The 17,681-nt window shown below is 44.3% G+C and overlaps 1 protein-coding gene across 2 annotated transcripts in view; it reads right to left on the bottom strand.

Annotated features, from left to right (window-relative positions):
* The window catches only part of Spn (protein phosphatase 1 regulatory subunit spinophilin), a 340,216-nt gene that overhangs the window by 310,081 nt on the left and 12,454 nt on the right, over window positions 1-17,681 (bottom strand). Inside the window, exon 2 of one of the 2 annotated variants that reach the window (XM_071688241.1) lies at window positions 2,026-2,252. The gene's annotated coding sequence lies outside the window, so the exon portion shown is untranslated. The remainder of the gene's footprint in view (window positions 1-2,025; window positions 2,253-17,681) is intronic. The other variant, XM_071688240.1, reaches the window with a different exon arrangement.

Below are 17,681 nucleotides of genomic sequence, written 5' to 3'. Positions count from 1 at the left end.
TGCAGGATATACAGGTTACAGGCAGAGGATATACAGGTTACAGGCAGGATATACAGAGTATAGGCAAGACATACAGGGTACAGACAGGATATACAGGTTACAGGCAGGATATACATGTTATAGGCAGAGGATATACAGGTTACAGGCAGAGGATATACAGGGTACAGAAAGGATGTACAGAGTACAGGCAGGATATACAGGTTACGGGCAAGATATACAGGTTACAGGCAGAATACACAGGTTATAGACAAGATATATAGGGTACAGGTACGATATACAGGGTACGGGCAGGATATACATGTTACAGGCAGAGGATATACAGGTTACAGACAGAGGATATACAGGGTACAGACAAGATATACAGGCTACAGGGAGGATATACAGGTCACAGGCAGGATACACAGGTTACCGAGGATATACAGGTTACAGGCAGAGGATATACAGGGTACAGGCAGGATATACAGGGTACAGACATGATATACAAGGTACAGGCAGGATATACAGGTTACAGGCAAAATATACAGGTTACAGGTAGAATATACAGGGTACAGGCAGGATATGCAGGTTACAGGCAGGATATACAGGTTACAGGCAGAGGATATACAGGGTACAGGCAGGATATACAAGGTACAGGCAGGTTATACAGGTTACAAGCAGAGGATATACAGGGTACAGGCAAAATATACAGGCTACAGGCAGTATATACAGGTTAGGGCAGGCTATACAGGTTACAGGCAGGATATATAGGTTACAGGCAGAGAATATACAGGGTAGAGGCAGGATATACAGGTTACAGACAGAGGATATACAGGGTACAGACAGGATATACAGGTTACAGGCAGGATATACAGGTCACAGGCAGGATATACAGAGTAAAGACAGGATGTACAGGTACAGGCAGGATATACAGGTTACAGGCAGAGGATATACAGTGTAGAGGCAGGTACAGAGGGTACAGACAGGATATACAGGGTAAAGGCAGGATATACAGGGTAGAGGCAGGATATACAGGGTACAGGCAAAAGATATACAGGTTACAGGCAGAGGATATACAGGTTACAGGCAGGATATACAGGTTACAGGCAGGATATACAGGCTACAGACAGAGGATATACAGGGTACAGGCAGGATATAAAGGTTACAGGCAGAGGATATACAGGATACAGGCAGGATATACAGGGTACAGGAAGGATATACAGGTTACAGGCAGGATATACAGGTCACAGGCAGGATATACAGAGTAAAGACAGGATGTACAGGTACAGGCAGGATATACAGGTTACAGGCAGAGGATATACAGGGTAGAGGCAGGTATAGAGGGTACAGACAGGATATACAGGGTAGAGGCAGGATATACAGGGTAGAGGCAGGATATACAGGGTAGAGGCAGGATATACAGGGTAGAGGCAGGATATACAGGGTACAGGCAAAAGATATACAGGTTACAGGCAGAGGATATACAGGTTACAGGCAGGATATACAGGTTACAGGCAGGATATACAGGCTACAAAAGAGGATATACAGGGTACAGGCAGGATATAAAGGTTACAGGCAGAGGATATACAGGATACAGGCAGGATATACAGGGTACAGGAAGGATATACGGGTTACAGGCAGGATATACAGGTCACAGGCAGTTTATACAGAGTAAAGACAGGATATACAGGTACAGGCAGGATATACAGGTTATAGGCAGAGGATATACAGGGTACAGGCAGGTATAGAGGGTACAGACAGGATATACAGGGTAGAGGCAGGATATACAGGGTAGAGGCACGATATACAGAATACAGACAGGATATAAATGTTACAAGCAGAGGATATACAAGTTACAGGCAGGATATAAAGGTTACAGGCAGGATATACAGAATACAGACAAGATATACAGGTTACAGGCAGAGGATATACAGGTTACAGGCAGGATATATAGGTTACAGGCAGGATATACAGAATACAGACAGGATATACAGGTTACAGGCAGGATATACAGGTTACAGGCAGGATATACAGGTTACAGACACCAACCTGACGTACCGTTGTGTGTTGGTTGCTGAGTCACTTCCCTTACAACAGCATCAGGCAGCGGTGCAGTGTGCTATGTACCATACTGTACCCTAGTGTACCATACTGTACCCTAGTGTACCACAGTGTACCCTAGTGTACCACAGTGTACCCTAGTGTACCACACTGTACCCTAGCGTACCATCCCGCCACTGTACCACGGCTCTCCCACCACTCCTCACAACGCAACCCTAGAATACAACACAGTAACTCTAATTAACATGTATCTCATAATGATTATTACATTAACAATAACAATTATAACAACAATAATAATAATAATACAAACAACAACAACAATAACAATAATAATCATAATAATAATAATAATAATAATAATAATAATAATAATAATAATAATAATAATAATGATAATGATAATAATGATAATAATAATAATAATAATAATAATAATAATAATAATAATAATAATAATGATAATAATAATAATAATAATAATAATAATAATAATAATAATAATAATAGAAATAATAACAATAATAATAATGATAATAATAATAATAATAATAATAATAATAATAATAATGATAATAATAATAATAATAATAATAATAATAATAATAATAATAATAATAATAATAATAATAATAATAATAATAGAAATAATAACAATAATAATAATGATAATAATAATAATAATAATAATAATAATAATAATGATAATAATAATAATAATAATAATAATAATAATAATAATAATAATAATAATAATAATAGAAATAATAACAATAATAATAATGATAATAATAATAATAATAATAATAATAATAATAATAATGATAATAATAATAATAATAATAATAATAATAATAATAATAATAATAATAATAATAATAATAATAATAACAATAACAATAATAATAATAATAATAATAATAATAATAATAATGATAATAATAATAATAATAATAATGGTGAGTGATAAACACCAGACAATTATCGATATAGATAGATAGATAGACAGGAAGACACACAAATAGACAATGGATAGATAGATAGATAGACACATGGATAGATAGACAGATGGATAGATGGATAGAGACGGATAGATAGATTGAGAGATGGATACATAGATTAGATAGGTATACAGACGGATAGATAGATAAATGGATAGATAGATAGACAGACAGAGAGATAGATAGACATGTCGGAAGCCCCGCCCACCTGGAGCACGTCACTGGTTCCGCCCATCTCTGGCACGTCATGAGCCCAGCCCACCTGTAGCACGTCAGAAGCCCCGCCCATCTGTGGCACGTCACAAGCCCCGCCCATATTTGACACGTCACAGACTCCGCCCACCGTGGTACCTCACAGGCCACGCCCACCAGAGAGAGAGAGAGAGAGAGAGAGAATGACCAATATTTCCCTATACATATATATATATATATATATATATATATATATATATATATATATATATATATATATATATATATATATATATACTTATTTACTGGCTCATGAAAATAATTTAGATGGCTATAAAATAACTCAAGTGATAAATATTAGCCATTTTCCAGCTATTAAATTTACTACGAGGCTTACCAGCATATATATATATATATATATATATATATATATATATATATATATATATATATATATATATATTTTTTTTTTTTTTTTTTCATACTATTCGCCATTTCCCGCGATAGCGAGGTAGCGTTAAGAACAGAGGACTGGGCCTTTGAGGGAATATCCTCACCTGGACCTCTCCTCTGTTCCTTCTTTTGGAAAAAAAAAAAAAAAAAGAGGGGAGGATTTCCAGCCCCCCGCTCCCTTCCCTTTTAGTCGCCTTCTACGAGGAAGGCGACTAAAAGGGAAGGGAGCGGGGGGCTGGTATATATATATATATATATATATATATATATATATATATATATATATATATATAACACTTGAACTTTATGATTACTAACAATTTTCTCCTTGGAGCATTATAAGTGGTTAAGTAACTTTCCAAGTCCCTCTCAAAAGCATTTACATCGCAGTTACTTAAATACACTTACACTTTAATAGAGAGATGTCACTTCGACACTTATAATTCTAAGTTAAAGTAAAACGTTATATAAATCTTTGTATATTAAATGTCCAGAGTTTATATTACCATATGGGAACGGCGGTACGACCCTTGAACACGACGGTATACGACCCTTGAACACGTCGGTATACGACCCTTGAACACGATGGTATACGACCCTTGAACACGATGGTATACGACCCTTGAACACGACGGTATACCACCCTTGAACACGACGGTATACGACCCTTGAACACGATGGTATCCGACCCTTGAACACGACGGTATACGACCCTTGAACACGACGGTATACGACCCTTGAACACGACGGTATACGACCCTTGAACACGATGGTATCCGACCCTTGAACACGACGGTATACGACCCTTGAACACGACGGTATAAGACCCTTGAACACGACGGTATACCACCCTTGAACACGACGGCATACGACCCTTGAACACGACGGTATACCACCCTTGAACACGACGGTATACGACCCTTGAACACGACGGTATACGACCCTTGAACACGACGGTATACCACCCTTGAACACGACGGTATACGACCCTTGATCACGACGGTATACGACCCTCGATCACGACAGTATACGACCCTTGAACACGACGGTATACGACTCTTGAACACGACGGTATACGACCCTTGAACACGACGGTATACGACCCTTGAGCACGACGGTATACGACCCTTGAACACGACGGTACGACTTTTAGGTAAGAAAGTATGATCCTTGACTAGGGGATATGCCTTTCTATTTATATATATATATATATATATATATATATATATATATATATATATATATATATATATATATATATATATATATATATATATATATACGTTCACACACGCAAATATACATACCTATACATCTCACTGTATACATATATATACACACACAGACATATACATATATAAACATGTACATAATTCATACTGTCTGGCTTTATTCATTCCCGTCGCCACCTCGCCACACATAGAATAACAACCCCCTCCCCCCTCATGTGTGCGAGGTAGCGCTAGGAAAGACAACAAAGGCCCCATTCGTTCACACCCAGTCTCTAGCTGTCATGTAATAATGCACCGAAACCACAGCTCCCTTTCCATATCCAGGCCCCACAGTACTTTCTATGGTTTACCCCAGACGCTTCACATGCCCTGGTTCAATCCATTGACAGCACGTCTACCCAGGTATACCACACCATTCCAATTCACTCTATTCCTTGCCCGCCTTTTACCCTCCTGCATGTTCAGGCCCCGATCACTCAAAATCTTTTCCACTCCATCTTTCCACCTCCAATCTGGTCTCCCACTTCTCGTTCCCTCCACTTCTGACACATATATCATCTTGGTCAATCTTTCCTCACTCATTCTTTCCATGTGACCAAACCATTTCAAAACTCCCTCTTCTGCTCTCTCAACCACACTCTTTTTCTTACCACACATCTCTCTTACCCTTACATTACTTACTCGATCAAACCACCTCACACCACACATTGTCCTCAAACATCTCATTTCCAGCACATCCACCCTCCTGCGCACAACTCTATCCATAGCCCACGCCTCGCAACCATACAACATTGTTGGGACCACTATTCCTTCAAACATACCCATTTTTGCTTTCCGAGATAATGTTCTCGACTTCCAAACATTCTTCAAGGCTCCCAGAATTTTCGCCCCCTCCCCCACCCTATGATTCACTTCCGCTTCCATGGTTCCATCCGCTGCCAAATACACTCCCAGATATCTAAAACACTTTACTTCCTCCAGTTTTTCTCCATTCAAACTTACCTCCCAATTGACTTGACCCTCAACCCTACTGTACCTAATAACCTTGCTCTTATTCACATTTACTCTTAACTTTCCTCTTTCACACACTTTACCAAACTCAGTCACCAGCTTCTGCAGTTTCTCACATGAATCAGCCACCAGCGCTGTATCATCAGCGAACAACAACTGACTCACTTCCCAAGCTCTCTCATCCACAACAGACTTCATACTTGCCCCTCTTTCCAGGACTCTTGCATTTACCTCCCTAACAACCCCATCCATAAACAAATTAAACAACCATGGAGACATCACACACCCCTGCCGCAAACCTACATTCACTGAGAACCAATCACTTTCCTCTCTTCCTACACGTACACATGCCTTACATCCTCGATAAAAACTTTTCACTGCTTCTAACAACTTTCCTCCCACACCATATATTCTTAATACCTTCCACAGAGCATCTCTATCAACTCTATCATATGCCTTCTCCAGATCCATAAATGCTACATACAAATCCATTTGCTTTTCTAAGTATTTCTCACATACATTCTTCAAAGCAAACACCTGATCCACACATCCTCTACCACTTCTGAAACCACACTGCTCTTCCCCAATCTGATGCTCTGTACATGCCTTCACCCTCTCAATCAATACCCTCCCATATAATTTACCAGGAATACTCAACAACTTATACCTCTGTAATTTGAGCACTCACTCTTATCCCCTTTGCCTTTGTACAATGGCACTATGCAAGCATTCCGCCAATCCTCAGGCACCTCACAATGAATTATACATACATTACATAACTTTACCAACCAGTCAACAATACAGTCACCCCCTTTTTTTAATAAATTCCACTGCAATACCATCCAAACCTGCCGCCTTGCCGGCTTTCATCATCTGCAATGCTTTTACTACCTCTTCTCTGTTTACGAAATCATTTTTCCTAACCCTCTCACTTTGCACACCACCTCGACCAAAACAACCTATGTCTGCCACTCTATCATCAAACACATTCAACAAACCTTCAAAATACTCACTCCATCTCCTTCTCACATCACCACTACTTGTTATCACCTCCCCATTAGCCCCGTCACTAAAGTTCCCATTTGTTCCCTTGTCTTACGCACTTTATTTACCTCCTTCCAAAACATCTTTTTATTCTCCCTAAAATTTAATGATACTCTCTCACCCCATCTCTCATTTGCCCTCTTTTTCACCTCTTGCACCTTTCTCTTGACCTCCTGCCTCTTTCTTTTATACCTCTCCCACTCATTTGCATTTTTTCCCTGCATAAATCGTACAAATGCCTCTCTCTTCTCTTTCACTAATAATCTTACTTCTTCATCCCACCACTCACTACCCTTTCTAATCTGCCCACCTCCCACGCTTCTCATGCCACAAGTATCTTTTGCGGAAGCCATCATTGCTTCCCTAAATACATCCCATTCCTCCCCCACTCCCCTTACCTCCTTTTTTCTCACCTTTTTCCATTCTGTGCTCAGTCTCTCCTGGTACTTCCTCACACAAGTCTCCTTCCCAAGCTCACTTACTCTCACCACTCTCTTCACCCCAACATTCTCTCTTCTTTTCTGAAAACCTCTACAAATCTTCACCTTCGCCTCCACAAGATAATGATCAGACATCCCTCCAGTTGCACCTCTCAGCACATTAACATCCAAAAGTCTCTCGCGCGCCTATCAATTAACACATAATCCAATAACGCTCTCTGGCCATCTCTCCTACTTACATAAGTATACTTATGTATATCTCGCTTTTTAAACCAGGTATTCCCAATCACCAGTCCTTTTTCAGCACATAAATCTACAAGCTCTTCACCATTTCCATTTACAACACTGAACACCCCATGTATAACAATTATTCCCTCAACTGCCACATTACTCACCTTTGCATTCAAATCGACCATCACTATAACCCGGTCTCGTGCATCAAAACCACTAACACACTCATTCAGCTGCTCTCAAAACACTTGCCTCTCATGATCTTTCTTCTCATGCCCAGGTGCATATGCACCAATAATCACCCATCTCTCTCCATCAACTTTCAGTTTTACCCATATCAATCTAGAGTTTACTTTCTTACACTCTATCACATACTCCCACAACTCCTGTTTCAGGAGTAGTGCTACTCCTTCCCTTGCTCTTATCCTCTCACTAACCCCTGACTTTACTCCCAAGACATTCCCAAACCACTCTTCCCCTTTACCCTTGAGCTTCGTTTCACTCAGAGCCAAAACATCCAGGTTCCTTTCCTCAAACATACTACCTATCTCTCCTTTTTTCACATCTTGGTTACATCCACACACATTTAGACACCCCAATCTGAGCCTTCGAGCCTCTCTCTCTCTCTCTCTCTCTCTCTCTCTCTCTCTCTCTCTCTCTCTCTCTCTCTCTCTCTCTCTCTCTCTTCTCTCTCTCTCTCTCTCTCTCTCTCTCTCCTTGTCTCTCTCTCTCCTTGTCTCTCTCTCTCCTTCTCTCTCTCTCTCTCTCTCTCTCTCTCTCTCTCTCTCTCTCTCTCTCTCTCTCTCTCTCAGACAGTGTCGACGTCTGACCCCGCCCCTCCATCTATTTCGGGCGCCCTCACCAGCCGGGCTCGTCTCTATACTGACTATCTCCCCCTTACCATACATGGAGGGGGGGTAGGGACGGTCATGGTAACAGCCCCCCATACACTGTAGGGGGGTAGGGACGGTCATGGTAACCGCCCCCCATACACTGTACGGGGGTAGGGACGGTCATGGTAACAGCCCCCATACACTGTAGGAGGGTAGGGACGGTCATGGTAACAGCCCCCATACACTGTAGGGGGGTAGGGACGGTCATGGTAACCGCCCCCCCATACACTGTAGGGGGGTAGGGACGGTCATGGTAACAGCCCCCCCATACACTGTAGGAGGGTAGGGACGGTCATGGTAACAGCCCCCATACACTGTAGGGGGGTAGGGACGGTCATGGTAACAGCCCCCATACACTGTAGGGGGGTAGGGACGGTCATGGTAACCGCCCCCCATACACTGTAGGGGGGTAGGGACGGTCATGGTAACAGCCCCCATACACTGTAGGGGGGTAGGGATGGTCATGGTAACCGCCCCCCCATACACTGTACGGGGGTAGGGACGGTCATGGTAACAGCCCCCATACACTGTAGGAGGGTAGGGACGGTCATGGTAACCGCCCCCCATACACTGTAGGGGGGTAGGGACGGTCATGGTAACAGCCCCCCATACACTGTAGGAGGGTAGGGACGGTCATGGTAACAGCCCCCCATACACTGTAGGAGGGTAGGGACGGTCATGGTAACCGCCCCCCCATACACTGTAGGGGGGTAGGGACGGTCATGGTAACAGCCCCCCATACACTGTAGGGGGGTAGGGACGGTCATGGTAACAGCCCCCCATACACTGTAGGAGGGTAGGGACGGTCATGGTAACAGCCCCCCCATACACTGTAGGGGGGTAGGGACGGTCATGGTAACAGCCCCCCATACACTGTAGGGGGGTAGGGACGGTCATGGTAACAGCCCCCCCATACACTGTAGGGGGGTAGGGACGGTCATGGTAACAGCCCCCCCATACACTGTAGGGGGGTAGGGACGGTCATGGTAACAGCCCCCCCATACACTGTAGGGGGGTAGGGACGGTCATGGTAACAGCCCCCCCATACACTGTAGGGGGGTAGGGACGGTCATGGTAACAGCCCCCCCATACACTGTACGGGGGTAGGGACGGTCATGGTAACAGCCCCCCCATACACTGTAGGAGGGTAGGGACGGTCATGGTAACAGCCCCCCATACACTGTAGGAGGGTAGGGACGGTCATGGTAACAGCCCCCCATACACTGTAGGAGGGTAGGGACGGTCATGGTAACAGCCCCCCATACACTGTAGGAGGGTAGGGACGGTCATGGTAACAGCCCCCATACACTGTAGGAGGGTAGGGACGGTCATGGTAACAGCCCCCCCATACACTGTAGGGGGGTAGGGACGGTCATGGTAACAGCCCCCCATACACTGTAGGAGGGTAGGGACGGTCATGGTAACAGCCCCCATACACTGTAGGAGGGTAGGGACGGTCATGGTAACAGCCCCTCCCCCCCCATACACTGTACGGGGGTAGGGACGGTCATGGTAACAGCCCCCCCATACACTGTACGGGGGTAGGGACGGTCATGGTAACAGCCCCCCCATACACTGTAGGAGGGTAGGGACGGTCATGGTAACAGCCCCCCCATACACTGTAGGAGGGTAGGGACGGTCATGGTAACAGCCCCCATACACTGTAGGGGGGTAGGGACGGTCATGGTAACAGCCCCCCCATACACTGTAGGAGGGTAGGGACGGTCATGGTAACAGCCCCCCATACACTGTAGGAGGGTAGGGACGGTCATGGTAACAGCCCCTCCCCCCCATACACTGTACGGGGGTAGGGACGGTCATGGTAACAGCCCCCCATACACTGTAGGAGGGTAGGGACGGTCATGGTAACAGCCCCTCCCCCCCATACACTGTACGGGGGTAGGGACGGTCATGGTAACAGCCCCTCCCCCCCATACACTGTACGGGGGTAGGGACGGTCATGGTAACAGCCCCCATACACTGTAGGGGAGTAGGGACGGTCATGGTAACAGCCCCCCATACACTGTAGGAGGGTAGGGACGGTCATGGTAACAGCCCCCCATACACTGTAGGGGGGTAGGGACGGTCATGGTAACAGCCCCCCCATACACTGTAGGAGGGTAGGGACGGTCATGGTAACAGCCCCCCATACACTGTAGGAGGGTAGGGACGGTCATGGTAACAGCCCCTCCCCCCCATACACTGTACGGGGGTAGGGACGGTCATGGTAACAGCCCCCCATACACTGTAGGGGGGTAGGGACGGTCATGGTAACAGCCCCCCCATACACTGTAGGAGGGTAGGGACGGTCATGGTAACAGCCCCCCATACACTGTAGGAGGGTAGGGACGGTCATGGTAACAGCCCCTCCCCCCCATACACTGTACGGGGGTAGGGACGGTCATGGTAACAGCCCCTCCCCCCCATACACTGTACGGGGGTAGGGACGGTCATGGTAACAGCCCCCATACACTGTAGGGGAGTAGGGACGGTCATGGTAACAGCCCCCCATACACTGTAGGAGGGTAGGGACGGTCATGGTAACAGCCCCCATACACTGTAGGGGGTAGGGATGGTCATGGTAACAGCCCCCCCATACACTGTAGGGGGGTAGGGATGGTCATGGTAACAGCCCCCATACACTGTAGGGGGGTAGGGACGGTCATGGTAACAGCCACCTCCCATACACTGTAGGGGGGTAGGGACGGTCATGGTAACAGCCCCCCATACACTGTAGGGGGGTAGGGACGGTCATGGTAACTCTCTCTCTCTCTCTCTCTCTCTCTCTCTCTCTCTCTCTCTCTCTCTCTCTCTCTCTCTCTCTCTCTCTCTCTATCTATCTATCTATCTCTCTATCTATCTATCAGCTACTGATAGACAGACCAACAATCACCTTAATTAACTTCAGATGGCAAGACCGTGCCACTCAACACACCCTGATGGTCGAAACTGAGCCATTACTACACGTTAAACTAGACCTAATGGCATCCACACTCAGATCCTCCCTATTTATCCTTATTCTTCCCTTGTGATAACTAGACGATAAATGGAGGATAAAGTGTGAGCGGTAATTATCCTTCCTCCAGCCATCATTATCAAAATGAACCATCTAAAAAAATGCAGTTTAAACCATTTAAAAATGCATTTTAAACCATTTAAAAAAAATTCATCTTAAACCATTTAAAAAAAAACGCATTTTAAACCATTTGAAAAAACGCATTTAAAATCATTTAAAAACGCATTTAAAACCATTTAAAAACTCATTTAAAACCATTTAAAAACGCATTTAAAACCATTTAAAAACGCATTTAAAACCATTTAAAAACGCATTTAAAACCATTTAAAAACGCATTTTAAACCATTTAAAAAACGCATTTAAAACCATTAGAAAACGCATTTTAAACCATTTAAAAAAACGGTTCTTAAACCATTCAAAAACGCATTCTAAACCATTTTAAAAACGCATTTTAAACCAGTGGAAAAGACGCTTTTTAAACCAGTTAGAAAAGACGCATTGTAAAACATTAAAAAAACTCATTTTAACCATTTAAAAGAAGCATTTTAAACCATTAAAAAGACGCATTTTATACCATTAAAAAGACGTATTTTAAACCATTTAAAAATACGCATTTCAAACCATCTAAAAACGCACATAAAACCATCTAAAAACACATTTTAAACCATTGAAAAAAACAAATGAACCATTTACAAAAACCAGTTTTAAACAATTTAAAAACGCCTATAAACCATTTACAAAAACCCATTTTAAACCATTAAAAAAACATTTCAAAACATTAATAAACGCAGTTTTGGCGACTTTACACGCAAATAACGCTTCTATGCGCATTATCATTGGACATTACGCGTCTAATTTATCTACAGTTATGCTTTAAATAACGAACATAAACCAAATTATGAGAAAAATCACAGATGAAAAAATCACAAATTAAACGAATAATTAAAAAGAGTTTTTACATTAAATTTAGAGAAATGTTTCAGCCCCGCCACGCGTTTTCTATAGCCAACACCCGCCTTCGCCATTTCCACGTCGGTAAGGCCGTTTATCCCACGGTAACGGGGTAGGAGCTCCGACCAAGAGGCCCAGCTAGACCACGTGGTCACCAGCAACCAACCCCCCCCCCCCCCCCGCCCCCACACACTTAAGGAAAATACATTATACAACAATTTATGACGCCCTCTGGGGAGGGGGGAGGGGAGGGGGGCTAGGGTGGGGTGGGGGGGGGGACTGAGGGGTGGGGGTTGGGAGGGGGTCAGGGGTGGGGCTGGGGGGAGGGGGGGTCATTATATCCATGACCACCATCTGGCAAGATTGAAGCAGTTGCCAAGTCGGCGATTTTTTTTTAAAAATTGAAAATTAAAAAAAAAATGCCTTTTTAAAAAAATGCCTTAAAAATGCCCTTTAAAAAAATGACTTAAAAATGCCTTTTTAAAAAAATGCCTTAAAAATGCCTTTTAAAAAAATTGCCTTAAAAATGCCTTTAAAAAAATGCCTTTTTAAAAATGCCTTTTTAATAAAATGCCTTTTAAAACAATGCCTTTAAAGAAAATGCCTTAAAAAAATGCCTTTTAAAAAAAAAACAATGATGCATTTTCTGTATATACGTAGATGAGATGTATGAAATACATTCTTGCTTCTGAATACATCATAAAATTTTCATTGTATCTGAAAACGATTTTAAATAATTCATGGATTATACAAAATAGATGCGTTGGATTTTCGCATTCTCATCACACTTAATCGCTGTCTCCCGCGTTAGCGAGGTAGCGCAAGGAAACACACGAAAGAAATGGCCCAACCCACCCACATACACATGTATATACATACGTCCATATATATATATATATATATATATATATATATATATATATATATATATATATATATATATATATATATATATATAAAGCCATTTAATATAATTCACACTTTATCATATATCATATTTTATCTACTCGTTTATAAAGTCACTTATCCTCACTACTTAATTACTTTTCTGTGTATTGATACTTAATGACACACACACACACACACATATGTAGATAGATAAACAGATAGATAGGTAGGTAGGTAGAGAGAGAGAGAGAGAGAGAGAGAGAGAGAGAGAGAGAGAGAGAGAGAGAGAGAGAGAGAGAGAGAGAGAGAGAGAGGGGGGGGGGGGGGGGGAGGGAGGGAGAGAGAGAGAGAGAGAGAGAGAGAGAGAGAGTAGAGAGAGAGAGAGAGAGAGAGTGTAATGAACATATGCCAGTCTAATGTCTATCAGCGTCTCTGTCTATCTATTTGTCTGTGTGTCTGTCTGTCAGTCAATGTCACATACGCCCCTCTAGCCTGTACCAGCGGCCTGGGGGGAGGGAGGAGGAGGGGGAAAGGCCATAGCGTCCAAAGTCCCCACGTTACGCAGGGCAGGGTGAACCTTACGTGGGCGGGCGGGGGGGGGGGGGTAGTGGTGGCGGCCTCCCCCCCCCCCCTATAACTACCGTGGGGGAGGGAGGGAGGGAGGGAGGGAGAGGAGAGGAGGGGAGAAGGTCGTCGTTTCCCGGAAGTCGTCCCAATAACAAGAGGTCAATTACAGGGGGGGGGGGAGGCCGCCACCACTACCCCCCCCCCCCCCCCGCCCGCCCACGTAAGGTTCACCCTGCCCTGCGTAACGTGGGGACTTTGGACGCTATGGCCTTTCCCCCTCCTCCTCCCTCCCCCCAGGCCGCTGGTACAGGCTAGAGGGGCGTATGTGACATTGACTGACAGACAGACACACAGACAGATAGATAGACAGAGACGCTGATAGACATTAGACTGGCATATGTTCATTACACACTCTCTCTCTCTCTCTCTCTCTCTCTCTCTCTCTCTCTCTCTCTCTCTCTCTCTCTCTCTCTCTCCAGTGTGCCCAGCCCTGCCTCTTAAACTCCAGTGGTCGTATACCGTCGTGTTCAAGGGTCGTATACCGTCGTGTTCAAGGGTCGTATACCGTCGTGTTCAAGGGTCGTATACCGTCGTGTTCAAGGGTCGTATACCGTCGTGTTCAAGGGTCGTATACCGTCGTGTTCAAGGGTCGTATACCGTCATGTTCAAGGGTCGTATACCGTCGTGTTCAAGGGTCGTATACCGTCGTGTTCAAGGGTCGTATACCGTCGTGTTCAAGGGTCGTATACCGTCGTGTTCAAGGGTCGTATACCGTCGTGTTCAAGGGTCGTATACCGTCGTGCTCAAGGGTCGTATACCGTCGTTTTCAAGGGTCGTATACCGTCGTGTTCAAGGGTCGTATACCGTCGTGTTCAAGGGTCGTATACCGTCGTGTTCAAGGGTCGTATACCGTCGTGTTCAAGGGTCGTATACCGTCGTGTTCAAGGGTCGTATACCGTCGTGTTCAAGGGTCGTATACCGTTGTGTTCAAGGGTCGTATACCGTCGTGTTCAAGGGTCGTATACCGTCGTGTTCAAGGGTCGTATACCGTCGTGTTCAAGGGTCGTATACCGTCGTGTTCAAGGGTCGTATACCGTCGTGTTCAAGGGTCGTATACCGTCGTGTTCAAGGGTCGTATACCGTCGTGTTCAAGGGTCGTATACCGTCGTGTTCAAGGATCGTATACCGTCGTGTTCAAGGGTCGTATACCGTCGTGTTCAAGGGTCGTATACCGTCATGTTCAAGGGTCGTATACCGTCGTGTTCAAGGGTCGTATACCGTCGTGTTCAAGGGTCGTATACCGTCGTGTTCAAGGGTCGTATACCGTCGTGTTCAAGGGTCGTATACCGTCGTGTTCAAGGGTCGTATACCGTCGTGTTCAAGGGTCGTATACCGTCGTGTTCAAGGGTCGTATACCGTCGTGTTCAAGGGTCGTATACCGTCATGTTCAAGGGTCGTATACCGTCGTGTTCAAGGGTCGTATACCGTCGTGTTCAAGGGTCGTATACCGTCATGTTCAAGGGTCGTATACCGTCGTGTTCAAGGGTCGTATACCGTCGTGTTCAAGGGTCGTATACCGTCGTGTTCAAGGGTCGTATACCTCAAGGGTCGTACCGTCATACTGGGAAAGAGGGGTGAGGTGGGGGGGGGGGGGGAGTCAAACAAGATGGCGTCACAATGAAGGAAATTCCATATTAAACTTTGAAATATGTAAGGGAAATACTACGTCATGACCCCACACACACACACACACTGGTGGCCAGCTGGAACATACATGGCAGTATTGAATAGCAATCATTAATGATAATAATGATAATGATAATGATAATATTGATAATAATAATAATAATAATAATAATAATGATGATGATAATAATAATAATGATGATAATAATAATAATAATGATAATATTGATAATAATCTGTTGTGTACGCTGACGGTACGACCCTTGAACACGATGGTATACGACCCTTGAACACGACGGTATACGACCCTTGAACACGACGGTATACGACCCTTGAACACGACGGTATACGACCCTTGAACACGACGGTATACGACCCTTGAACACCACGGTATACGACCCTTGAACACGACGGTATACGACCCTTGAACACGACGGTATACGACCCTTGAACACGACGGTATACGACCCTTGAACACCACGGTATACGACCCTTGAACACGACGGTATACGACCCTTGAACACGACGGTATACGACCCTTGAACACGACGGTATACGACCCTTGAACACGACGGTATACGACCCTTGAACACGACGGTATACGACCCTTGAACACGACGGTATACGACCCTTGAACACGACGGTATACGACCCTTGAACACGACGGTATACGACCCTTGAACACGACGGTATACGACCCTTGAACACGACGGTATACGACCCTTGATCACGACGGTATACGACCCTTGAACACGACGGTATACGACCCTTGAACACGACGGTATACGACCCTTGAACACGACGGTATACGACCCTTGATCACGACGGTATACGACCCTTGAACACGACGGTATACGACCCTTGAACACGACGGTATACGACCCTTGAACACGACGGTATACGACCCTTGAAAACGACGGTATACGACCCTTGAACACGACGGTATACGACCCTTGAACACGACGGTATACGACCCTTGAACACGACGGTATACGACCCTTGAACACGACGGTATACGACCCTTGAACACGACGGTATACGACCCTTGAACACGACGGTATACGACCCTTGAACACGACGGTATACGACCCTTGAACACGACGGTATACGGCCCTTGAACACGACGGTATACGACCCTTGATCACGACGGTATACGACCCTTGAACACGACGGTATACGACCCTTGAACACGACGGTATACGACCCTTGAACACGACGGTATACGACCCTTGAAAACGACGGTATACGACCCTTGAACACGACGGTATACGACCCTTGAACACGACGGTATACGACCCTTGAACACGACGGTATACGACCCTTGAACACGACGGTATACGACCCTTGAACACGACGGTATACGACCCTTGAACACGACGGTATACGACCCTTGAACACGACGGTATACGACCCTTGAACACGACGGTATACGACCCTTGAACACGACGGTATACGACCCTTGAACACGACCCTCACATTCTTAACCTCACCTGCAGCAGACTACCCTCATGTCAGCCTCAGGTCACAGTGTAGCCAACACCTGTTGGCCCAGCAGGTGGGGCCACCCGCAACCCATTTTCTATAAGGCGAATTTAATAAATGAGATAAATAAACCGATTTGCAGCCTTAAAGGGAAGGTGGTCCTTGGGTATATATATATATATATATATATATATATATATATATATATATATATATATATATATATATATATATATATATATATATATATATATATTATTATTATTATTATTATCATTATTATTTTGCTTTGTCGCTGTCTCCGCGTTAGCGAGGTAGCGCAAGGAAACAGACGAAAGAAATGGCCCAACCCACCCACATACACATGTATATACATACACGTCCACACACACAGATATACATACCTATACATCACAATATACACATATATATATATATATATATATATATATATATATATATATATATATATATATATATATATATATATATATATTATATATATATATATATTTTTTTTTTTTTTTTTTTATACCTCGTCGCTGTCTCCCGCGTTT

This window comes from Panulirus ornatus, chromosome 45 (genome assembly GCF_036320965.1).
Source record: "Panulirus ornatus isolate Po-2019 chromosome 45, ASM3632096v1, whole genome shotgun sequence".
Classification (NCBI taxonomy): Eukaryota; Metazoa; Arthropoda; class Malacostraca; order Decapoda; family Palinuridae; genus Panulirus; species Panulirus ornatus.
This window is presented reverse-complemented; position numbering and strand designations above follow the sequence as displayed.